The sequence below is a fragment of the Scyliorhinus canicula genome, chromosome 17 (genome assembly GCF_902713615.1).
Source record: "Scyliorhinus canicula chromosome 17, sScyCan1.1, whole genome shotgun sequence".
Taxonomy (NCBI): Eukaryota; Metazoa; Chordata; class Chondrichthyes; order Carcharhiniformes; family Scyliorhinidae; genus Scyliorhinus; species Scyliorhinus canicula.
The window spans coordinates 31,739,974-31,764,001 of record NC_052162.1 but is presented as its reverse complement, the minus strand read 5'-3'; positions in this window follow the sequence as shown (position 1 = coordinate 31,764,001).

Genomic DNA, 24,028 nt, shown 5'->3' with positions numbered 1-24,028 from the left:
AAATTTGTGACTTGTGAAGTAAGTAGAAACCGGGGCCTGAATTTTATGTTGCTTGGCAGGCGGGTGCCGGAAACGCGTGATATTGCGGAAGAAGACGTTGGGCATTTATCGCAACATCATCGCACACTCGCATGATAGATGCAATTCAATGGCCTCATTGCGTCCGACGTGGTGTCGGGACAAGGCCTTTGAATCTCACGAAATGTCTCTTGCGAGATTCGCGATACTCGAAACATCACGCAGAATTTAATGAAGTCACACGAGACGTTGCAATCTGGGTCTTGCTCTTGCTGGGTGAGATCCAGATATGCATATTTAAACGAGTTATTATGTTCTATTAAGTATGTGTTTGCCAGATTCCCCAGGGCCCTGGATTCATCGCCATGCCTGGGAGACCACGCAAAGCTGGACCAGCCACAATGGCACCTGGGTGGGGGGGTCATCATTATGACCGTGACATCATTATGCCACATGATTTGGCCAGAGACCGCCTCCAACTCTGTACCTAGGCCAATGCCCAGGTTACAATTTCCCTCAATTATTATGCATGCAGATCTTTCCAGGGGTCAGTGGGGATCATATCAGACTCTCTCACTGGAGGAGGCTATGCGCTCGGTGATCAGGATCAATGCAGTGCCCAATCTGCACATGAACACTTCCATGTCACTTATCATGGCATGCAGATCCCCAGAGATCTCCGCCAGATCTTCCCATGCATTCCGTCTGACATCCAGCACCTGCCGCCAAATGGACAACTCCAGAGGCTCGACATCTGCCTCGGGCTCAGCACGGTCCTGGTCTTCTTTTAAAAAATAAATTTAGAGTACCCAATTCATTTTTTTTTTCAAATGAGGGGCAATTTAGCGTGGCCAATTCACCAACTCTGCACATCTTCTGGGTTGTGGGGGCGAAACCCACCCAAACACGGGGAGAATGTGCAAACTCCACACAGACAGTGACCCAGAGCCGGGATCGAACCTGGGACCTCGGCGCCGTGAGGCAACAGGGCTAATCCACTGTGCCACCGTGCTGCCCTTGGTCCTGGTCTTCTGCAGCCCTCTGACAGCTGGAACCCTGGGTACTCTCGGTCTCAGCCAGCTCCTCATTTGAATGTGCCAGTCCCTCCTCACAGTGCACAACAATCTGAGCTGACAAACTGAATTACACCAAACCTGCTTGTATCTGATCTGGTGTCTGGTAACGAGAGAGGGTGTGATCTGCGTGTGCCTCCTCCTCCGGTGTCAATGGAGGGACCTCGGGGTGCTGAGTGCCTCTGGAGGATGTTGCTTCTGAGGGAGAAAAACAATAAGTCAGATATGCTCGGTACCTCTGACATATCGACAATGTGCTAGGTGGGCTTGGTGTGACTATGGACAACTGCATCATGGTGGCATCATTATTTCTCGCTCACCAGGGACTTTTGCTGAGAACTTCTCATTTGAGCTGTGAGGACCTTACATTGTTTGCAGTCACTGCCTTCCTGCAACCGGATGACCTTGGTATGCGCTTGCAAACGTGCTCCAGGGTATCTACCTCAAAGTTGCTATTTTGACAACTGGAAGACTTTAGGAATATTGGATTTTAAATATTGAGCAATTAAAGGATTAAAAGCTTGGCCTTAGAACGTGTTTGACTGCAGGGTCATTTTTGTTTTAAGAATTCTGTTTTGTAGGACCTGGGTGTTTTTAGAAGGTAGAAGGTGAAATTGACAAAGGAATATATTTTTCAGTCTGGACTAATGGGGCCGGATTCTCCACCCCACCACGCCACTTTTCAGCCTTGACATGCAGGCGGGATTCTCCGTTACGCCGGCCTGTCAATGGGGTTTCCCATTGTGGGGCAGCCCCACGCTGTCGGGAAACCCCAGGGCGCCTTAAGGGGAGCTCAACAAATCCCCGACCCCAACAGGATAAAGCACAATTCGCCTGGGCCTGAAGAAGAATGAATGCAGCCAAAAAGAAAAAGATCTGACTGCAGGGGACCTTCCTTTAACACAGGGAGGACAGAACTAACCTGACCACCCGTATCCCTCCACCTTTCACCCCACTGCAGCATTCCTCATCATCCCTCCTAAGATATAATAGGAGAAAGAAACTGTGCACAAATCTGTCATTCAATATTAAGCATAACGTGATAAAACCAAATTAATTTACTCATGAAGTTATCCATGAAGGCCCCGCCTTCTCAACCTTGCCCTCGCCTGAGGTGTGGTGATCCTCACACACCTAAATCACCACAAGTTAGCTCTCCCCCTCAAAGGGGAAAGCAGCCAATGGTCATCAGGCACTATGGTTACTTCACTTACTTTACTAATTTAGGATAATTAATGGTGCAGGACATCACCCCCAAAGATTCTACAATATTAACAAAAAAAGTCATGATTATCATGGAGTGGAAACCATGATCATAACTGAGGAGCAAGGTAGTCATCAGGATTAAGACCTCTCTGCTGGTGAATGAAGGAAGTAGACAGCTAGGATAAAGCAAGATCCAATATGGTGAGCATTCTCCAGGACCTTTCAAGGATTTCAACAATCAGAACACAAGCGTCATTACTTCCAGCCTGCTGACTTGACTGGGCCCAGGCAACAACCTAAGCTCCCACTGTGGTGGATGGCCCGGCCGGCTCAGGCAACACCCACCACTCTCAACCGACATCAGGAACAGGACCACACAGAACCAGAGGTTGGAAGGCCATTCCAACCCTAGGCGTCAAAGACAGGATTAAATGCTCCATTGAACTTGAGCTGCTTGCCCTGCAGATTGAGATTCCCGAAACATGGCAGCCAGTTCTCAAACTTGCCTGGGATCCTGTCGACTCTCATTGGAGACACCAGGCTCAGCAGGGCTCCTCACAGGCTCCCCCTCGTCCTCATCTTAACCCCTTTGGATGGACAATAGGTCATGCAACAGGGCCACAATCATGCGGAGATAGGCCTCCATCAAAGACAATGCTCTCTCTGTCATAAGAACCTCCTCATGCACTGCCATTGCCTCTATAAAAACACCTCACAACTCCCAAAACTGGGCTTTGATGTCCCGCATCGCAGAGCCAAGCCATTCAGAGGGAGTAACTTCATCACAAGCAGCCATCATCCGCCAGTGAGCCATCAGAGCTGGAATCCTCCCAAATGTAGCTGCATCACCAAAGACAGGGCCCCACCCCAATTCCTTCCAGCTGCTACAAATCAATGGGAATTAAAGCCTTTCATCCTGACTCAATAAAGCTGAAACATTGGCCAACAACTCTTGGAACATTGCATTAAGCACGCAGACCGAGAAAAGCCAAAACAAATTATGTGCTCAAGGATAAAAATAAAGATTGAAAGGTGAGCAGAACCGGAGATCATGAAAACGCAGCCGCTCTGTGCTTATATCACGTGATCTCTCCTTCTGTTTGTGTTTCAAGCAATTATTTACATTGGTTTACGATTCAATTCACTGGATCAGAGCCACCTATGAAGCTGGTATTGTCCCAGATTCAAAATACGATATTCCATTGATTGTGCTGGCTAGGGAGGCTTTTCAAATTGTGTTAGTGTTCTTAGGCACACACGCACCAGTAGGCATGTTTTAAAAGCTCCCTCATGTCACAAATAATTAATTTAATAAGAAACTGACTGGCGTACACCAATTAAATTATTAAATGATTCAGTATTTAGGTACAATTATGAGGTTTTACAGTTGTTATGTTTTGGCTATGTGTCTTTAAGGTAAAATTAAGGATGTCATGTGTCCCCTTCTGAAGTCTTCCTGACAGCAGCCTGGGTGACTGGATGATTGTGAAACTTTGAAGGGGGCCCAGGTTGCTTTACTGGGAAGATGCTTGATGTTTGCATTTGGAGACAATGGTGGCAGCCTGCGTGCTAACAGTGGATAGACTGCGAATCTCCAAAGTCCCAGGAAAGCGTTGAGATTGTCGGGGTATAAACAGTTACGCCTTAAACTTCCAAGACAAAAGGGAGTTTGGGGTTTCAAGGATAGCTAATCAGCATTTCTACTTGGATAGAAAGCTCATGTGATTCATGTTGTCATGGAAATAAGCTTTGAGTTGGGAACAGTCTAAGATATCCCTACAAATTCCACACACGGTTAGCCTGCCCGAATCCAAGAGAGGGAGAGCAACCATAGGCAAAAAGATGCCGTGGTTCACCACGCAGTAATGCAGGTAGAATCATGTGCTCAGTTTGAAAAGACTGACTTCACAAAGAGTTAAACTGAGGCTGGAAGATTCATTGAACTTGCACTGGAGGAAGACAGTTCAGAGATTAAAGTTCCTAGGTTGAGAAAGGAAAAGAACAGAAGTAAACCTCGGAGTTAAGAATCACTTTGGACTGGTACTGGGTGAACTAAATATCTATTTAAAGGACAGTATAATGTGTATCAGTGAAGTACGCGTTCAGCTGAGCTAAAAATAAAAGAAGAATGTTCTGTTTTGTGATTTAAAGTATTAAGTTGCCTTGAAAGATAGTGTTCAGTCAACAGTGCTTTAAGTCTTTTGTTCCGATAAAAGTCTTAAAATGTGACACCTTATTGTGCATCCTTTAAACTATTAACTGGAAGCTTGAATTTCTTTTTAAAATGTATTGTGTCTATAGAGGCCATATAGAATTTTTTTAACAAGTCATTTTCAGTATTTTAAAATAAGGATACTCCCACATGGAGCACTGGGCATCCTTATTAAAAATGTTTATTTGTGGTGCTAAAGGGTGTTTTAGTTATATTAAAGAAACTGCATCAGGTTACCACTCTAAAATACACCCAGAAATATTTTTAATGGATTGTGCTGGTTCATTGAAGATTTAATATTTGTCATTTTGCAAATGCATTTTATATCAGGTACTTGAACTGTAATCTAACTCGTTCAATTTTGACCATATTTTTGGTGCAATTTCCCAACTGTGTCCGAAGTGGAACTCTGCCCAATTATATCAGCATCTATAATACCCAATTAATATTTCATCTAGAATTTTGTTGTTTGTGTGTCACGATGCCAGAAACAGGCTTTGGATGAACAAACATCTGATGTGATCTGTTTAATCGAAGGTGGGGGAAGAACAAATTATGAATCTTTGTACCCATTTCAGGCTCTGAAGGTAACAAAGGCAGACCTACAGCAGATTAAGTTCATTCCTGTATATGGTGACAAGGGAGCAAGTGATAGCAATGAAAGACCTGATTGGTTCGACGTTGTCATGGTTTTGACTGTAAGGAGTATTTTTGTTGGTGGTTTTTGATCTCTTGTCCATTCAATGCAATCTGGTTCCTAAGAGAATATTTGTTGCTCAGTAAGGATTTTCTGTAGTCTACCGATTAAAGGAAAAAAAACACTCTGAATTTAACTATTAAATGCTTTGTCTCATGTGTGTAAGAAATAGAAGAAAACCCAGAAAAATCATAACATGAGTTGTCTCACAGGGTGAACAATATAATATTCCTCCCCTTTCATCATTCCCTTAAAGTAGTTGAGGGTTATGAAGCTATTAGTACATTTTACAATGGTCTGAGGTTCTGCAGGGATCAGCACGAGGTCCCCTGTTCTTTGTGGTTTTATATCAATGACTTAGATTTAAATACATGTGGTATTATTAATAAGTTTGTAGATGATATTAAAACTACTTGTGTGGTTGATAGTGAGGGAGAAGGCTGCAGACTACAAGAAGATATCAATAACAGCACGGTAGCATTGTGGATAGCACAATTGCTTCACAGCTCCAGGGTCCCAGGTTCGATTCCGGCTTGGGTCACTGTCTGTGCGGAGTCTTCACACCCTCCCCGTGTGTGCGTGGGTTGCCTCCGGGTACTCCGGTTTCCTCCCACAGTCCAAAGATGTGCAGGTTAGGTGGATTGGCCATGCTAAATTGCCCTTAGTGTCCAAAATTGCCCTTAGTGTTGGGTGGGGTTACTGGGTTATGGGGATAGGGTGGAGGTGTTGACCTTGGGTAGGGTGCTCTTTCCAAGAGCCGGTGCAGACTCGATGGGCCGAATGGCCTCCTTCTGCACTGTAAATTCTATGTAAATCTATCTATGTAAAGGTGGGCAGGAAAGTGGCAAATGGAATTCATTTCAGACAAGTCTGAGATAATGCATTTGGGGAGGATAAACAATGCAAAGTAACATACAATAGAGTGTAAGATGCTAAGAAGTGTCGAGAAACAGCGGGGTGAGCTTGGAGTACATGTCCACATATCCCTGAATGTAACAGGATTGAAAGATAAGCTGGTTAGGAGGGTATTAGGGATCTGGAAAAAAATATTGGTTAAGGATGTGACTGTTGCTTGCAAGGGTAGCATTTTTGTCCATCCCTAATTACCCTTTAAAGGTGGTGGTGAGCTGGTCTCTTGTATTACTGCAATGCATCTGGTGTAGGTACACCCAGAGTCCTGTTAGAAAGGGAAATCAGGATTTTGATTCAGCAATAGTGAAGGAACAACTATAGGTCCAAGTCAGGATTGTGTAAGGCTTGGAAGGGAACTTGCAAATGGCGTTGTTTCCATGCATCTGCTGCCCTTGTCTGTTAATATGGTAGAGGCCACAGATTTGGAAGCTGTTGTCAAAGGTGCCTTGGTTAGCTACTGCACTGCATCTTGTATATAATACACACTGCTGCCACTGTGCATCAGTGGTGGGCGGAATGAATGTCTAAGTTGGTTGGAATTGGTGCCAATCAAGTTGACTGCTTTGCCCAGGATGGCCATCAAAGATTTGGAGTACTATTGGAGCTGCACTCATCCAGGCAAGTAGAGTGTTTTCCATCACACTCCTGACTTGCGGCTTGCAGATGTTGCACAGACTTTGGGGAGTCAGGGATGAGTTACTCTCCTCAAAATTCTCAGCCTCTGACCTGCCATTGTAGCCACGGTGTTTATATGGCGGGTCCAGTTCAGTTATTGGTCAGTGGTAACTCCCGGATGTTGACAGTAGGGGATTTGGAAATGGTAATGCGTTTGAATGTCAAGAGAAGATGATTAGATTCTCTCTTGTTGGAGATGGTCATTGACGGGCAATTGTGTGCTGCGAATGGTACATGCCACTTATCAGCTCAAGCCTGAATATTGCCCAAGTCTTGATCCATATGGAGATTAACTGCTTCAGTATCTAAGGAATTTCACATGAAACTGAACATTGTGCAGCCTTCAGCAAACATTCCCACTTCTGACGTTATGATGGAGGGAAGGTCATTGATGAAGATTGGGACAATAATCAGAAGAACTCCTGCAGTGATGTCCTAGAGTTGAGATGATTAGCTTCCACTAACCCAACAACAATCTTCCTTTGTGCTAAGTGAAGGGTTTGACCCAGATTCCCATGGACTCCAGTTTTGCTAGGGATTTTTGATACCACACTCGGTCTAATGCAGCCATGGTATCAAGAGTAGTCACTCTCATCATACCTCTTGAATTCAACTCTTTTGTCAATGTTTGAATCAAGGCTGTAATAAGATCAGGAGCTGAGTGACCCTGGCGGAACCCAAACTGGTCACTAATGAGCAAGTTACTATGTGTAAGTGCTGCGTAATGGTGCTGTAAAGAACACTTCCCTTCACTTTGCTGGTAGTCGGCAGTAGACTAATGAGGGTAGTAATTGGCCACATTGGATTTGTCCTGCATTATATGGACAGAACACATATGGGCAATTCTCCAAATTGCCAGGTAAATGTCAGTAATGCAGCTGTACTGGAAAAGCTTGATGAGGGTCATGGCTATTTCAGGAGCACAGGTTTTCAGTACTGCATCAGGGCCCACATGTACTTGCAGTATTCAATGCCTTCAGCCATTTCTTGATATCATGTGGAGTAAATTTAATTGGCTGAAGATTGGCATCTGTGATGCTGCAGACCTCCGGAGGATGACAAAAGTAATCATCCACTCAACACTTCTAGTTGAAGCGGATTTCCCGATAGCGTGAGGTGGCCACAATGGGAAACCCCACTGGCCGGCTGCAGGAATAGAGACTCCCGCTGCCAGCAGGGGCGCATCGGGCCAGAAAACAGGGCTGGCAGGACGGAGAATCCTGCCACTTGTCTTTGGCACTAATGTGTCTCACCCACCATTGAGGATGAGGATATTTGTGGACCCTCCTCCTCTGGTTAGGCGTTTATTTGTCCACCACCAGTCAAGACTGGATGTGGCAGGATTGCAGAGCATTGATTGGATCAGTTGGTTGTGGGATCGCTTAGTTTTGTTTATCACGTACTGCTTCCACTATTTGGCAAATAGTCCTGTGTTGTAGCTTCAGGAGGTTGACACCTCATTTTATGTATACCTGGTGCTACTCCTGGCATTTCCTCCAATGCTCTTCATCGACTTTTTGGTAATGGTAGTGTGAGGAATTCGGTTGAGGGAATTGGCTACAATTCTGCTGCTGCCGATGTCCCACGGTACTCGCGTGTGTTCATTTTGAGCATATAAATTTGTAAACTCGTATAAACTATAAACTTATATAAACACCTTATATAAATATGACATGTCTGGTTCAGTGTTGTCAGTAGGCCCATGTAATGTACCGGAACCAAGGTATTATTGGGAAATCAGTATACATTAGTGTTTTATGATGTGCTTCCTCTGTGACATCTTAATTCATCATCTCAATTTGTTCCTACACCACTATTACCATTACATGTTAACAGTAATTCTAGTATCAAGTTTGGAAGGAAAAATATCGATAATTGCATAGCTGATTGTCTTTGGTTTAAACTTATGTTGGATCAGATCTTATAGGAGTGGGACATTTGGCACCATTCCCTGTTGGCTAGAGTTTTCTTTTCACACCCAAAGTTTCTGGACTTGCAAGCTTGTAACAGCATGACAAGGACAATGGAACACTTTGGTTGGAAAGGAAAAGTAAGGAAACATAGAAAATAGGATCGGCAGGAGGCCATTTGGCCCTTCTAGCCTGCTCCACCATTCATTATGTCATGGCTGATCATCCAACTCAGTTACCTGTTCCTACTTTCCCTTCATATCATATGGTCCCTTTATCTCCAAGTGCTATATCTAACTCCTTCTTGAAAACATAATGGGCGGCATTCTCCATTCCGCCAACCGCGTTTCCTGGCACAGCGCGCCCCTGCCAGCAGTGGGATTTTCCATTCCTGTAGCCGGCCAATGGAGTTTCCCATTGTGGCCACCTCGTGCCGTCGGGAAACCCGAGGGTGTGGGTGCGCTGCCAGCGGACGGGAGGATCCCGACAACGGAGAATTCTGCCGACACTTTTTTGGCCTCAACTGCTTTCTGTGGTAGAGAATCCCACAGACTCACCACCCTTTGGTGAAGAAATTTCTCCTCATCTCAGTCTAGGGGCTTTTCACAGTAACTTCATTTGAAGTCTACTTGTGACAATTGTGGTGATATGCATCACTGTAAATACACAAGGGGTTAATGTAAATACACGTAGACTAGCTAGACACTAGAGGGCGCACCAGAGACATGACACACAGACATTCAACCAATAGGCCAGAAAGATAGGACACGACCAATGGGCATTCAAGATACACACAGAGGTGACACTACCACAGGAGGGCATTACACCAACCCATATAAAAGGACACAGCACACATGATCTTCCTCTTTCCAGTGGAGACACTCAGTGAGTACACAGGGTTGATTTGAAACACATCACACCCACCATGTGGATTGTAGCAGACTGGTTCGTCAGTCTGAGTAACTATAGCAGGATTAACAGGAGAGTCGAATCCAAGTAGGAGAATTGTTAACAGTTCAATAAATGTGTTAAAGCTATCTCCAAGTCTGAACCTTCCTTTGTCAGAGTGCACGTCAAGGAAGCAGCTTATGCTACGTCAAGAGCATAACAAAACATGGTACCACGGAGTGACCTGTTAAATCCATATAGTTACAACTCAGCAAACACTGACAACCAACGACAGCATCCAGGCAAGATGATGTTCGAGATTCCGATTCCACAGCAGCTCAGGTACCACGGCAATCTCAGTGAAAACTAGCGTGCGTTCAGGCAGAGATTCAAGATCTACCTGGTAGCATCCGACCTAGATGGCGTGGCGGATGCAGAGAAAATAAAGCTTCTACTTACCATCGCAGGTCCAGAAGCAGCTGAAATCTTCCAGACCTTCAAATACTCAAAGGGGCAAAACAAGAGCGATTTCCAGGCAGTCCTGGACAAATTCCAAGAATTCTGCGAGGAACATACAAGAAAAAACAGTAAAAGAGGCGCCAACACTCACCACGAGGCGAAGGTAGGCTTTCCATTGAAGAAATCTGCAGTTTTGAATTGCATCCATCTTGGAAACGGTGCCGCACATGCGCAGTTGAGAAAAAGGCCCCAAGTAAAGGAACAGTGATCTGCGCATGCGCAATCGCTTCCTACGGCCTACGTCACACGCTTCATGACATCAGAGGCACCGGACCACGTCCACTTAAAGGGGAAATGTCCCAAAACATGGAAAAAAAAATTTAAAGCCGTAAAACCCGATTCTTTCACCTGGAACGCCAGCACAATGCCTGAAATTCGACCAGTAGCTCAACGTAACCTCCGCAGAACCCTGCAACAAGCAGTTAGCGCCGCCCAAAGAGATGATACCATCCTTGAAGACTATGACTCAGACCTTGATTTCTTCTTTGGACATCGCGAGCCCAATGCCAGCTCCGACAAAAAAACGTGATGATATGCTCTTGGAAGACAACGACTCAGATGAAGATTTCACCTTGGGAGGTGGCTACCCCAGTACCAAATCTGAACCACAACTAGAGGTGTACAGTGTAGACCACGACGACGGGTTCTTCGGATTGGGGAATCCTCAGCCCAGCATATATGACATCCCGACCCGTGAGTGCAGGATTATGCTGCGGCCTGACACCAAGAGACAGAGAGAGGTACAAGCCCACATAGAGCGGCCTGCTGCCACACAGAGAGTGGTCCACGCATCGCGAAGCGTTCCCGACTCCACACAGAGAGTGGTCCACGCACCACCAAGGGTCCCAGACTCCACACAGAAAGCGATGAAAGACTCCACAGCGAGCTCGTGGACAGCCTCCACGATAGAAGCAACGCAGGACTCCAGAGCACAGTCCTTGCGTGAACAAGCAGTGATGGCAGTCTCCACAGCGAGATCAATGCACGATTCCACACAAGGAACTCTGCAAGACTCCACAGAGGGAATGACACAAACCTCCACAGCGAGCTCGTGGACAGCCTCCACGATAGAAGCAACACAGGACTCCAGAGCACAGTCCTTGCGTGAACCAGCAGTGATGGCAGTCTCCACAGCGAGATCAATGCACGATTCCACACAAGGAACGCTGCAAGACTCCACAGAGGAAGTGACACAAACCTCCACAGCGCGCTCGTGGACAGACTCCACGATAGAAGCAACGCAGGACTCCAGACCACAGTCCTTGCGTGAACAAGCAGTGATGGCAGTCTCCACAGCGAGATCAATGCACGATTCCACACAAGGAATGCTGCAAGACTCCACAGAGGAAGTGACACAAACCTCCACAGCGAGCTCGTGGACGGACTCCACGATGGAAGGAACGCAAGACTCCAGAGTGCAGTCCTTGCATGAGCATGACCATGAGGGTCTAGCAATCTCCTCTGAGCAACCGGCAGCAGATGATGCAAGTCTGCCATGCTCAAGTGAACAACAGAAAGACTATGACAGTCTGCCATGCTCAAGTGCACAGCAAGAAGTCTTTAACAGTCTACCACGCTCCAGTGCACAAGATGAAGTCTCTGACACTCTTCTCAGCTCAAGTGAACAGCAAGAAGCTACTGAGGCTCTACCCATTGTATGTGCGGCAAGTGACAATGGTATCTGACTTCCCATACAAGATGTGCAACATGACAGACCTCAGCTAGTGTGTACCGAGGCACTTGACAAGCACAGTGAGACTACTGGTGACTCCGGTGACACCATGTTACTTCAAACCTCATTCGCTCGAGCCTCTCCACAAGTAAATGCATTCCTGAACATTTTGACTCCGGACGTGGAGCATCAAGAAACCTCACTGACTCAAGTGAACCTCCAATGACTCCGGACGGGGAGCAGCAAGAAACCAAAGCTGATTCAGGTGAACCAGAAAGGGCTCCAGATGGGGAGCATCGACAAGCTTAAACTGACTCAGGTGAAACAGACCAGACTCCAGATGGGGAGAATCGACAAACCAAAGCTGATTCAAGTAAGCAGGACTTGACTCTAGACGGGGGAGCGCCGCGAACTCAGTGATGGCACGCTCAAGGAAATAGCAGATGCCACAAAGGACACTGACACGAGTAACTGTGTGAAGGTCTCATATTATCCACAGAGTGTGGTCCTTGAGCGCAACAAATATGACAACAAAGCCAACCAACACAACAACAACATCAAAGACAATAACAAGAAGCGTGCCAGCGGCAACAACGTCGACAACAAGCACGACAAAAACAACACCTATGGAACAATGACTGGTACGACATGGTACAACTCTGCCCATGCGGGACACTGTTACTGCTCAGCTCAGTACAATGACATACCATGGCAGGACGACTCAGATTGCATACATCGCTACCACAAGCATCGGAAGAAAAAAAGACTCCAAATCAGACAACAAAGTGATGTGACCACTTCTTGGTTCCTTACGCACAGGGACACTGACGGCGTTTACAAAGCAATGCCACCATCAACATCACCACCTCAGCAACCAAACAAGAAAGACACTCAACCATAATAATTAATTAATTTTGGACTCATGCACATGATTTGGACTTATTGTTTAATGATCACTGTTATCATAACTTGTACACAGCATCACTTATCTACCTGTTTTTGTTCAATTTTCTTTAATTATGTACAGAAAATATGTAACACGAAAAAAGGGGGATGTGGTGATATGCATCACTGTAAATACACAAGGGGTTAATGTAAATACATGTAGACTAGATAGACACTAGAGGGAGCACCAGAGACATGACACACAGACATTCAACCAATAGGCCAGTAATAGGACACGACCAATGGGCATTCAAGGCACACACAGAGGTGACACTACCACAGGAGGGCATTACACCAACCCATATATAAGGACACAGCACACATGATCTTCCTCTTTCCAGTGGAGATACTCAGTGAGATGACAGGGTTGATTTGAAACACATCACACCCACCATGTGGATTGTAGCAGACTGATTCGTCAGTCTGAGTAGCTATTGCAGGATTAACAGGAGATTCGAATCCAAGTAGGAGAATTGTTAACAGTTTAATAAATGTGTAAAAACTACCTCCAAGTCTGAACCTTCCTTTGTCAGAGAGCACATCAAGGAAGCAGCTTATGCTACGTCAAGAGCATAACAAAACAACAATAAGCGATTTTCATTTTCATTTTCATATCCTAAATGGTCTACCCTGTGTCCTCAAACTGTGATGCCTGGTTCTGAACTCCCCTGTCATTGGGAACATCCTATTGGGCAGCACGGTAGCACAACTGATTAGCACTGAAGCTTCACAGCGCCAGGTCCCAGGTTCGATTCCCAGCTTGGGTCCCCGTGTGTGCGTGGGTTTCCTCCAGGTGCTCCGGTTTCCTCCCACAGTCCAAAGACATGCAGGTTAGGTGGACTGGCCATGATAAATTGCCCTTAGTGACCAAAAAAGGTGAGGAGGGGTTATTGGGTTACAGGGATAGGATGGAAGTGAGGGCTTAAGTGGGTTGTTTCAGACTCGGTGGGCCGAATGGCCTCCTTCTGCACTGTATATTCTATGTTCTATGTTCCTGCATCTACCCTGCTTGTCCTGTTAGAATTCTGTAAGTTTCTATGAGATCCCCCACATTCTTCTAAACCTCAGTGAATGTAATCCTAACCGACTCAATCTCTCCTGGTACGCCAGTCCTGCCATCCCAGAAATCAGTCTGGTAAACCTTCGTTGTACTTCCTCTATAGCAAGAACAGCCTTCCTCAGATAGGGAAACCAAAACTGCACACAATATTCCTGGTGTGGTCTCACCAACGTCCTGCATAATGCAGCATGACGTCCCTGCTCCTGTACTCAAATCCTCTCGCTATGAAGGCCAGCATACCATTTACCTTCTTCACCACCTGCTGCATGTGCATGCTTACCTTCAACGACTGGTGTATGAGGATAAGGATCTGGAGGAGTTTTTGCTGGATGCACACAGGGTATGGAGAGGCTTATGGAAATTTGTTGGATTCAGGAGGGATGCATGGCAGTATGGAATAGGTATGGGTGTATTGAGGGGCATAGGGATATGGAGGGGGTGTGCTGGAGGCGTTTCAGCAGCATGAGGGGCATGGAGGGGGAATGGGGATGGTGAAGATAGTGAGGGGGCCTAACAACCATGGAGAGAACTGGGCTGATGACTGTGACTGGAGGTGGGTCTTCTAACCGGCCTGACTCAGCATCGCCCACCTCCTTTCCTTGGGCCTGTTTCTGGAGACGACGGCGGACTCCAGCCTGACCCAACACTTGAAGACCTATGTCTTCACAATCCTATGTGAATAGGCTGACTTCCAGAAATTGGGAACACATCATCAGGAAATGGTCAGACTCACACTTCCTAATTCAAAGGGGAAAATCCTGCCCTCGGAATCCAATTTAACACCTGAAGAAATAACATTCCACAGTTTAAATTGTTCAATTTCTGGAGCAGAGAGCACTGCATTAACGACTTATCACATTATTACAAAGGTATTTGTGGTGTTAATTACCATACTTAACTTACTGTGGCGAACGTAATTGCCAATTAACGTGACATTCAAGTAACAGGGATGCTAAGGCCCGAGATGCCACTTGAGTGAACTAGCACAAATCAAACAGCAAGTTCTGGAGATTTGAAATTTATGAGATATCTGCTAATTCCTTGAAGCTGCAGGCTGATATACACATTCATTACAGCATGAATTGTTAACATGTCTGGCACGATTCTCCATTTGATAGATTATGTGCTGATGCCAGGACTGAATTGGGAGTGTTCCCCAGTCCGGTTGGGAACACCAGTCCTGGAGCCATTCAGGACATGCTAATGGTCCATCAATCTGCCCACGTGAAACTGGAGCAACTTCATCTGAAGCCGGTGTTGGATTCGCTGAGGCAGGAATTGACACTTTAGAGCCCGACAAGCTGCATATTTTAATAATAATCTAATCACTCCACTCCCACATACTCCCACTCCAGCCAGGATGATGGCCTCACACAGAGCTTTCTCGATGTTCTCAGACGGGGATCTGGGGACAATACTGGATGCTATGGACACGAGGCGGGACACCCTCTTCCTGAGGGTGGGCAGGAAGCTACCACCTGCTGATGTGAGCCGGGCCTGGGCGGTGGTGGCACAGGTGGTGAGTGCCGTGGGCCCCACCCTGAGAACCATCCTCCAGTGCCGGAAGAAGACGAACGAACGACCTCCTTAGGACAGCCTGGCTGAGACACTACCTCAATGCCCCTGGCATCAACACCACCCCACTTCCCACCCCCACCCTCACCCCCACCCACACCTCCCATCTGGGCCCAAACAGGTGGACAGGTAGGCAGTTCTACGAAAGGATGGGCAACCCCCGAGGCCAGCCTGGGTGCGCCACCACATCTGTACCCCTGGCAGCACCCCCGTCCCAAATCCTGCACACAGCAACCCTCCCCCCCCCCATCCCAGCCCCGCCCCCCACCTCCCCTCCCTAGAGCCCAATCAAAACCATCTGCCGGCAGCCCCCTTGCAACCTGTCCTGTCCGTCAGGGATGGATGCCCTGCACACACAGGCCACTAGCTGCAGATCCCTGTGCATCCCGCATCATGCTGTCTAATATCTGTCCCCTCAGGAGAAGATGGCACACAATCATCCAGTGCACAACAAGACCGGATGGGGCCCACCGGATCTGCAGGACCTAACCGCCGCAGTGCAGAGGGCGATGGAGCTGGCCTGTGAGGTGTGGCGAGGGCAGTCTCCCAGGTGGACTTTGGCATGGGAAAACCAAGTGAGCCATTAATGAATTGCGATGTCCCTAAAGGAAGTGGCACTCCTCTCATCCACACCATGCCTTCCAAGATCTCACCATGACCTGTCTCTTGTCTTGCAGGATCACCATCCGACGAGACCAGACTGTCCCGTGTACCTCGCCCCCAGCCGCAACGCTGCAATACCCCAGAGCACCAGTCCGGGGACAACACTGATTTTTCATTACTGCTGCCACCTGCACTCTCCACCATTCCAGAGATTCTCACCTCAGTGGATCGTATTAATTAAGAGGCTCCTTGGATACTCTCTGGTGTTTACATCACACATGCTGTGGTACATCAGGCGGAGGTAGGAGGGAGCAGACAGGCGGAAGGTGGCCTGACCCCAGGAACTAGCTGCAGTCCAAACAGGTCTCGCACAGGATGGTCCCATCAATGTTGGAGACACAGATGCAGAGCCAGGGTCTACAGGAGAGGGTGTCAGCAACCTTACAGCACCTGCAGTTGCAGGAGTTCAACTACCATAAGGTGCAGGTGTTGCCGACAAAGGTACCACAGGTCACAGGGCAAGATACACAGCAGGCCGCCTCCCCGTCTGAGGACCAGTCTAGAAGGAGGGGTTCAGCACACATAGAAAGAAGGTTAGACATCAGTTAACTTGACACGGGTGCAGCACACAGGATAGCTTTAGAGGCCAGGGTGCAATTATTGTATATAGCACTATTAAACACTTGTTCACGGATGTTCCGATCTGCCTTGATCCTCTCTCTGAAGGTTGTGAGGGATGGGCCTGGCTGGGCAGTGTGTAGGGGGTGTGCCGGGTGGAGGGGCTGACGGGGACTGTGGGCGGTTGGTGGTATGGATGTTGGAGGAGGGCATAGGGCAGGTCTCCACGACAGGTCCTACCCGGGACATCACCTCCTGCATGACTCCCTGTTATGCAGAACACAGCAGGTCAGCAGTATGCAACACCCTCCTAGGGCTACATTGGTGGTCCCTACCAGAGCAGTTCAGGCATCCGAAGCACATCTAGAAGCCAACACCTTACCTGAGGGGGCACCTCAAAGGTATCAGACAATGTCGAGTGTGCCAGGACATATGCACCGTGCACGCTGCCAGGGTATTGGGTGTGGACTTGCATGATGTGCAGTAGGTAGTCAAACACAAACTGCATATTCATGGTGTGGAAGCCCTGTCTATTGATGAAGGGCACCCCCTCATGCTCTGGTACTCATATGGGAACATGTGTCCTATCTGTCACCCCCTGGATCTGGGGCATGCCAGCGATGGTGGCAATCCTGCTGCCCGGGTATCCTGGATGGCTCAGCCTATATTGAGGGTTATGTCAGCTGTCCAGGCATATAAGCGTTTGTCACAGTGCGGAAACAACTGTGTGCAGATGTCTGTGGGATCCCAGACAGGTCCCTACTCGACGCATGGCAGCACTCCGTGGCAAAGATGTTCAGGGTGACCCTCACCTTGACGGCCACCGGGAGAGGGTGCCCTCCTCCATACCCAGGTACATTATCATCTGGCACAGGTGGTGCACAATCTCCCTGCTCAGCTGCCAACTTCGGCGGCACGCTCGGTCCAGCAACTCCTCGAAGGGCAAGTGCTAATGGTAGACATGTGCCCTGATGCAACATCTCCTTTACACCACCTCCTCAGCCTGCTGGACGGCCGGATCGCCAGCCTCACGGCTGGAATCTGCTCTTCTAGGACAGGCTCCTGTTGTGTAGGATCCTACCCGAGCCTGTGCCTGCAGCCACAGTGCACAAGGGCAGCTCTGGCCAGGCAGAAGGCAACCATTCCTGGCTATACTACGAAATTCATTCTCTACAGGGGGTAAAGGGATGACGTGTTAGCAAGATTTGATCTTGGGGCTGTTTAGCACAGGGCTAAATCGCTGGCTTTGAAAGCAGACCAAGCAGGCCAGCAGCACGGTTCGATTCCCGTAACAGCCTATCCGAACAGGCGCTGGAATGTGGCAACTAGGGGCTTTTCACAGTAACTTCATTGAAGCCTACTCAGCACGTTGGCATAGTGGTTAGCATCAATGCTTCACAGCTCCAGGGTCACAGGTTCGGTTCCCGGCTGGGTCACTGTCTGTGAGGAGTCTGCACGTCCTCCCCGTGTGTGCGTGGGTTTCCTCCGGGTGCTCCGGTTTCCTCCCACAGTCCAAAGATGTGCGGGTTAGGTGGTTTGGCCATGCTAAATTGCCCGTAGTGTCCTAAAAAGTAAGGTTAAGGGGGAGTTGTTGGGTTACGGGTATAGGGTGGATACGTGAGTTTGAGTAGGGTGATCATTGCTCGGCACAACATCGAGGGCCGAAGGGCCTGTTCTGGGCTGTACTGTTCTATTCTATACTCGTGACAATAAGCGATTTTCATTTCTCCCATGCCCATCCAAGTCCAACAGGCTACATGGTGGCCCTGGGTTGCATGCAGCCCCACCCTCCACATGGCCATTCCCTCCAACACTTTGCCTTCCACACTGCACCCCAGACCCCATCGGTGACTCACACTGGGGAGCCTCTAACCTCACCACCCATTCCTGTCAACAGGGCTGCCGCAACTAGTGTCAGGGGTACACTCAGTTGCCCTTGTCCCGCGACCTTCAGTGGGGTCTACTGTGGGTGTCCACCTTAGGTGAGCCATGCATTATCTTGCCTCAGGGTGGCATCGGGGTGTGGGTGGGGGGTGGGTCACCGTATGCCACTGACCACCTCAATGCTTGGTGGCTTGCGTGTGGGCAGGGTCTACGGATGGGGCTGGGTGAGGCGGGGTGGGCACCTGTTGGGAGTGTAACAGCTGTGGGTCCTGGTGTGGTACACAGGTGTGGCAACCTGTCCTGTGGCATGATAGATGAGAGCAGGGGCACCTGTTCAGGCAGGCCTTTACGACAGCGGGATGGGCTAGCTGATAGTGTCACTGGTGTAGCTTCTGCCCTCAGAGGGGCAGTGTGCCGGGGAGGCTGCCAAATGCCACAATGCATGCTTTGTTTGTTCAGGATAAGCTCTGCTATTCCCCTGCTTTCCCTTCAGTGGGGCTGCGTTTTTGATGTGTGCACTGAGGAGTGGCAGCACCTGGTGGGCCACTGATTGAGCTTGGCCACGCCCATTCCCTTGATGGGTCAGCTGGGGTCTGAGGGATTCCAGAGGGGCGACTTGGGTGGGCTCCCGAATATGAGGAGGCTCTGTGTGATGTACCATCAATGACTACGCGATGAATGGTGAACTATTGTGGCTTTATTGTGCTAGATGTAAAGCCTCCTGCAGCTGGACCCAAGAATGGGGGCAGTGCAGGAGAGCATACACTTTCATACAGAGCCTGCTGGGTGGAGCCCACCTCCCGTCACCTAGTCACTCCCTGCTCCTCCGCCGCCCCCGGCAGACGTCCCCCAGCAAGCGGCACAATTTTCAGCACAGGCGAGTGGTTTCAGAAACTTTTCTTACATTCTCTCTCTCCCCCTCAGCAGCCAAGGTGCCCAGTCCCCATTTTTAAATACCTGTAGTGAACCGTGCTCGTGTCACTTCCGCCAGAAGGGGGGGAGTATTGCGGATGGCCGGAGAATACTGGGCCAACGCATGCAAATGCCAGTTTTGTATGCTGACACCGGCGCAGAGTGTGTAGCATGTTGTCGCCACTAGCGGGGCTCCAGAGCATGGGTTTGATTTTCAGATGATGCCCTGTTCTCCACCCGATCACGTTCCGCGTTTCTGGAGTCGTGGGGCAGAGAATCCAGCCCGTTATTTTTCCCAGCACAATTCAGCCCCATATGAAAATTACATCCACTGAAAGCCTAAGTATAAATTCTATTCTTCCAGTATGGTGCCACACTCACAAACAGAGCAGATCAGAAACCTGAAGCTATTGCAGTTGAGGAGGAGGGAATTCTCTGCTGCCCATCAGCTTTAGCGGAGTTCCCAATGCAGCGGAGATTCCTGTGTCAGGGGAAAAAACAGGTTGTGATGCCCTGGTCCCTAGTGGGGTGGGGGGGGGGGGTCTGATGGGGAGGTCTGCTGGGAGTCAATGGTGGGGGTCTCTTGGGGGGGTCTGGTGGGAGTCTATGGGGGGGGTCCTGTGTGAGTCAAGGATAGGAGTCTCTGGGGGGGGTTGGTGTGAGTCAATGGTGGGGGTCACTGGCGGGGGTCTGGTTGCGTTTCCATGGAGGCCATTTTGAGCTGGCAGTCCAACAACGCGATTCATGACAGAAGTCCTTGCGAATTAATGCATGGCTGGGAAGAGTGAATCACTTGTGGGCACTAGTCACAGCGCCAGCGTGAACTACAAGCGGTTCAGCTCTGGCAGGTGAACATAGGGCTGGATTCTCCGTTTCTATGGCTAAGTACTGGCAGCAACGGAGAATCCGTGACGCTCCACGACAGGAAAATCGGCATGAATCCCTCACCAATTCCGGCACCGGTGAGGGGCTAGCAACGACTACACCCATTGATCGTGCGGAGAATGGCCAGAGAATCACTGGGGTCCCAGGCCGCACATGCGCAAGGCTGACAAGCTGCAGCTGCGCATGCCTACGGTCGCACCGGGATACATGGCGCCGGCCGTGCTGGGCCATGTATCCACCCACCCTGACCCCCACCCCCTGGCCACTCCCCCATCACTCCCCCCAGCTCTAGCAAAATCCCCCAGCCAGCGGTACGGATCACGGCCAAGTGTGGCGGCACTGGACACTCCGCAGCTGGCACGCCAGGTTCCTGAACACTGGGACCACATGTGTCGGGAACACGGCCCATCGGGGGCGGAGCATTGCGGGTGGGCGGGCTGATGATGCGCCAACAGTGTTGTGACTGAGTACGACACACATCCTGATGATGCCTATTTGGAGGGTCCGGAGCATTTCTGACCGGCGTCAAACCAGCGCCTGCCCCGAATCCAGCGTCGGAAGCCATTCTCTGCCCGATCACCGGTTCTGGTTTTGCCGTCAGGCTACAGATAATTCCACCCATAGTCTCCCAGAGAATCCAGCCCATGATCTTTGGCTTGTGCTGTTTTTAAGAGCTGTTTGCAACCTGGGAGTGTAGAATTTACTTTTTATTTTTCAAACTTGGGTGGATTTTGATATTGCGTAATATTGTGAATCAAATGACTTCAACAGAAATAAAAAATGGTACAGTTGTAAAGTTGGCTGCCATTTCGTGATCACCCACCAAACAAAATAAAATCTACCCCTTTGAGCCTTAAAAAGGTCATATAAACAAAAATTACAAAGCCTTTAACATTTTGGCCGAGTGCTCTTTCGGAGGATGGGTGGAACTCGATGGGCTGAATGACCTCCTTCTGCACTTGAGGGATTCTATGGATATGGGGAGTAAAGCAGAAAAGGTGTGCATTACCTTTGTCAGAATAACATCATGTGGAAATGACAATGAACATTTGGCAGTGTAATTGGCGCCTCACACATGAGCAACAAACATTTAGATTTTTCCCACAAAGACTGAGAGAATTGCCACAAGTCATGAGAAAAGATTCTTTGGGTCTGAATGGCAATTTTAGATTTCTCAAAACGAATCACAAAACACTATTCTCTGAAACAATGTTTAATGTTTTCGAACAAAAGAGGAATAAAACATAAACTACATCAAACCCATTTGTTTTCTGTAGGAGAAAATAAATCTTCTGAACACTTCTATGTTCTATGTAGCATTCAGAAGAATTGTCATGAAGCTGAAATAGCAATCCTCAATTGTTTAATACTCATATTCCAAGTGGCTGTGATTATAAATAGAAGCGGCTCATTCTTTCTCATAAATCAATGAAAGCCTAGTTAACAAGGAGGTTGTGGGATTGCCTGCAGTGCATGGATGCTTGAGCACAGTAACAGCCTGGCCATAGGGAATGAGCAGAAGGTAAGGATTTGCCTTTGAATACCAATGACTACAGTGTTTTCTGTTTTTCTCCTATCCATTGTTCACCCTTTTCTGTTAAAGGTTCTGAGGCTGACTTTCATCCGCCAGTCACTGCAGGAAGGATGGAGTTCGATGAATTATTATTTTTTGAATAAAAGCTCTACAGTGCAGAAAGAAGCCATTCGGCCCATTGAGTCTGCACCAACCCTCCGAAAGAGCATCCTACCTAAAGAGCATTCCTCTGCTCTAGCCCTCTCACCCCACCTAAGCCCACCCATGGGATGGTGGTGTAGTGGTATTGTCACTGAACTCGTAAACCAGAGACACAGAGTAATGCTCTGGGGTGCCAGGTTCAAATCCTACCACAGCCGATGATGGCATTTAAAAATCTGGAATTAATGATGACCATGAAACCATTGTCGATTGTCGTAAAAACCCATCTGGTTTTCACTAATGTCCTTTAGGGAAGGAAATCTGCCATCCTTACCTGGTCTGGCCTACATGTGACTCCAGACCCACAGCAATGTGGTTGACTCTTAGCTACCAATCAAGGGCAATTAGGGATGGGCAATAAATGCTGGCACAGCCTGCAACACCAAAGTCCCATGAATGAATTTTTTTTAAAACCTGTGCATCGTGGAACCCTAACAGGCAACTTACAAATTAAAATTCCTTCCAGCCTCCTGATGCCTGCTTGATCCAATATTCAAGTGAGTTTCAAAACAGGTGACCAGCTCTACCACCCAAAACAGATTGGAGTCCACACACGCACCAGAAAATCCCTAATTTTTTTTGGCACTGACTGCTTGCCATTTGTTAGCAGCCCCCCCACCCCCCTCCCCCAAACCCCACGACCCACCATCCTCCATTAAGGCTGAAAATGAACTCAGTGCCATTGAAGCAATATTGCAGGATGTTTGTCAGTGCTTATTGAGCACTTGCAGTTCAAAGGAGATTCTTAAAGCTCTACACTGCACAGCGAGATGTGGGAAGAGGAGGACATCCCTTTAAAAGCATCACTCGCTGATCCTTACCCAAGCAAGTATCAGCTCAGAGACTGGCAGAGAAGTTTAGAGACTGAAGGACAGAGGTCAGGAAGTGAGCAGGAGCAGATATGCAAGTGGATAGGACAGGCAAGGAGCATGTTGGAGGGCTCCCTGCTGCAGAGGTTATAGGTGAATACGTCGAGGACTCAGTCATGTCTGTTCAGCACAAATTTTGAAGCATATTTGGCACCCTGCCAATAAGCTTTTCCACAATAGCAGACAGCATAATGAAGTCCAATTCCAACTTCCCCAGTTTCTCCGTGCACAATATCCAAATCATGTAGCCAAGCATGGACTGAATGGTCTACTCTGTAACCAATGCATTGACACCCAAAATGAAGGAGAATCTGGTCACATCTCTGACACCTTCAACAAAAACTCAGACTGCTGTCAAAGTGACTCTAGGCTCCAACATGTTCTCAGGCTTTGAAAGTATGAATAATAGCTCTGGGAGTGTGTAATCACTCCTGCGCTCTGCTCTCATGCAAAGTGATGGGAGTGATATGTGGTAGACCCACAAGAGTCACATTGCCTCCACGGGAGATGCTGTCCTCCCTCATGATGACAGCAGGCGGACTCTCCTAAAACACCTTCAGCCAGTGTTCGTGTCGATATCCACTATCAGGGAACATTTTACTCTGAGGTAATTTATGAAACCTGCCTCATTATTCATTACAGGATCTAAGATAGCTTGTTCCCTGATCGGCTCCGTGACAAAATTGCTTTAGGAAACTCGCTCTTACGCACTCTATGAATTTGTTGTCATAGCTACCCTTTCCAATTTGATTAACCCAAATCAACATGAAGATTAAAGTCACCCATAATTATTGCTCCTATTTTTTTTACATGCTCCTATTATTAGTTGATTTATGTCCTTTCCTACAATGTGGCTACTGTTTGGGGGTTTATACATGACTCCTACCAATATCTTCTGTCCCTTGCTGTTTTTTATCTCCACCTTAATAGCCTCTACATCATCTGAGTCTAGATTGTCTCTTACAGGTGTCTTCATTTCACCTCTTATTAACAGTGCTACCTCACCCCCCTTTTCCTTCCCTCCTCTCCTTCCGAAAGGTCAAACATCCCTGAATATTAAGTTCCCAGTGTTCATCTCCTTGTAACCATGTTTCTCTAATGGGTTTGAGATCATATCCATTTACCTCGATCTACCTTAATCTGAATGCTTCGTGCATTAA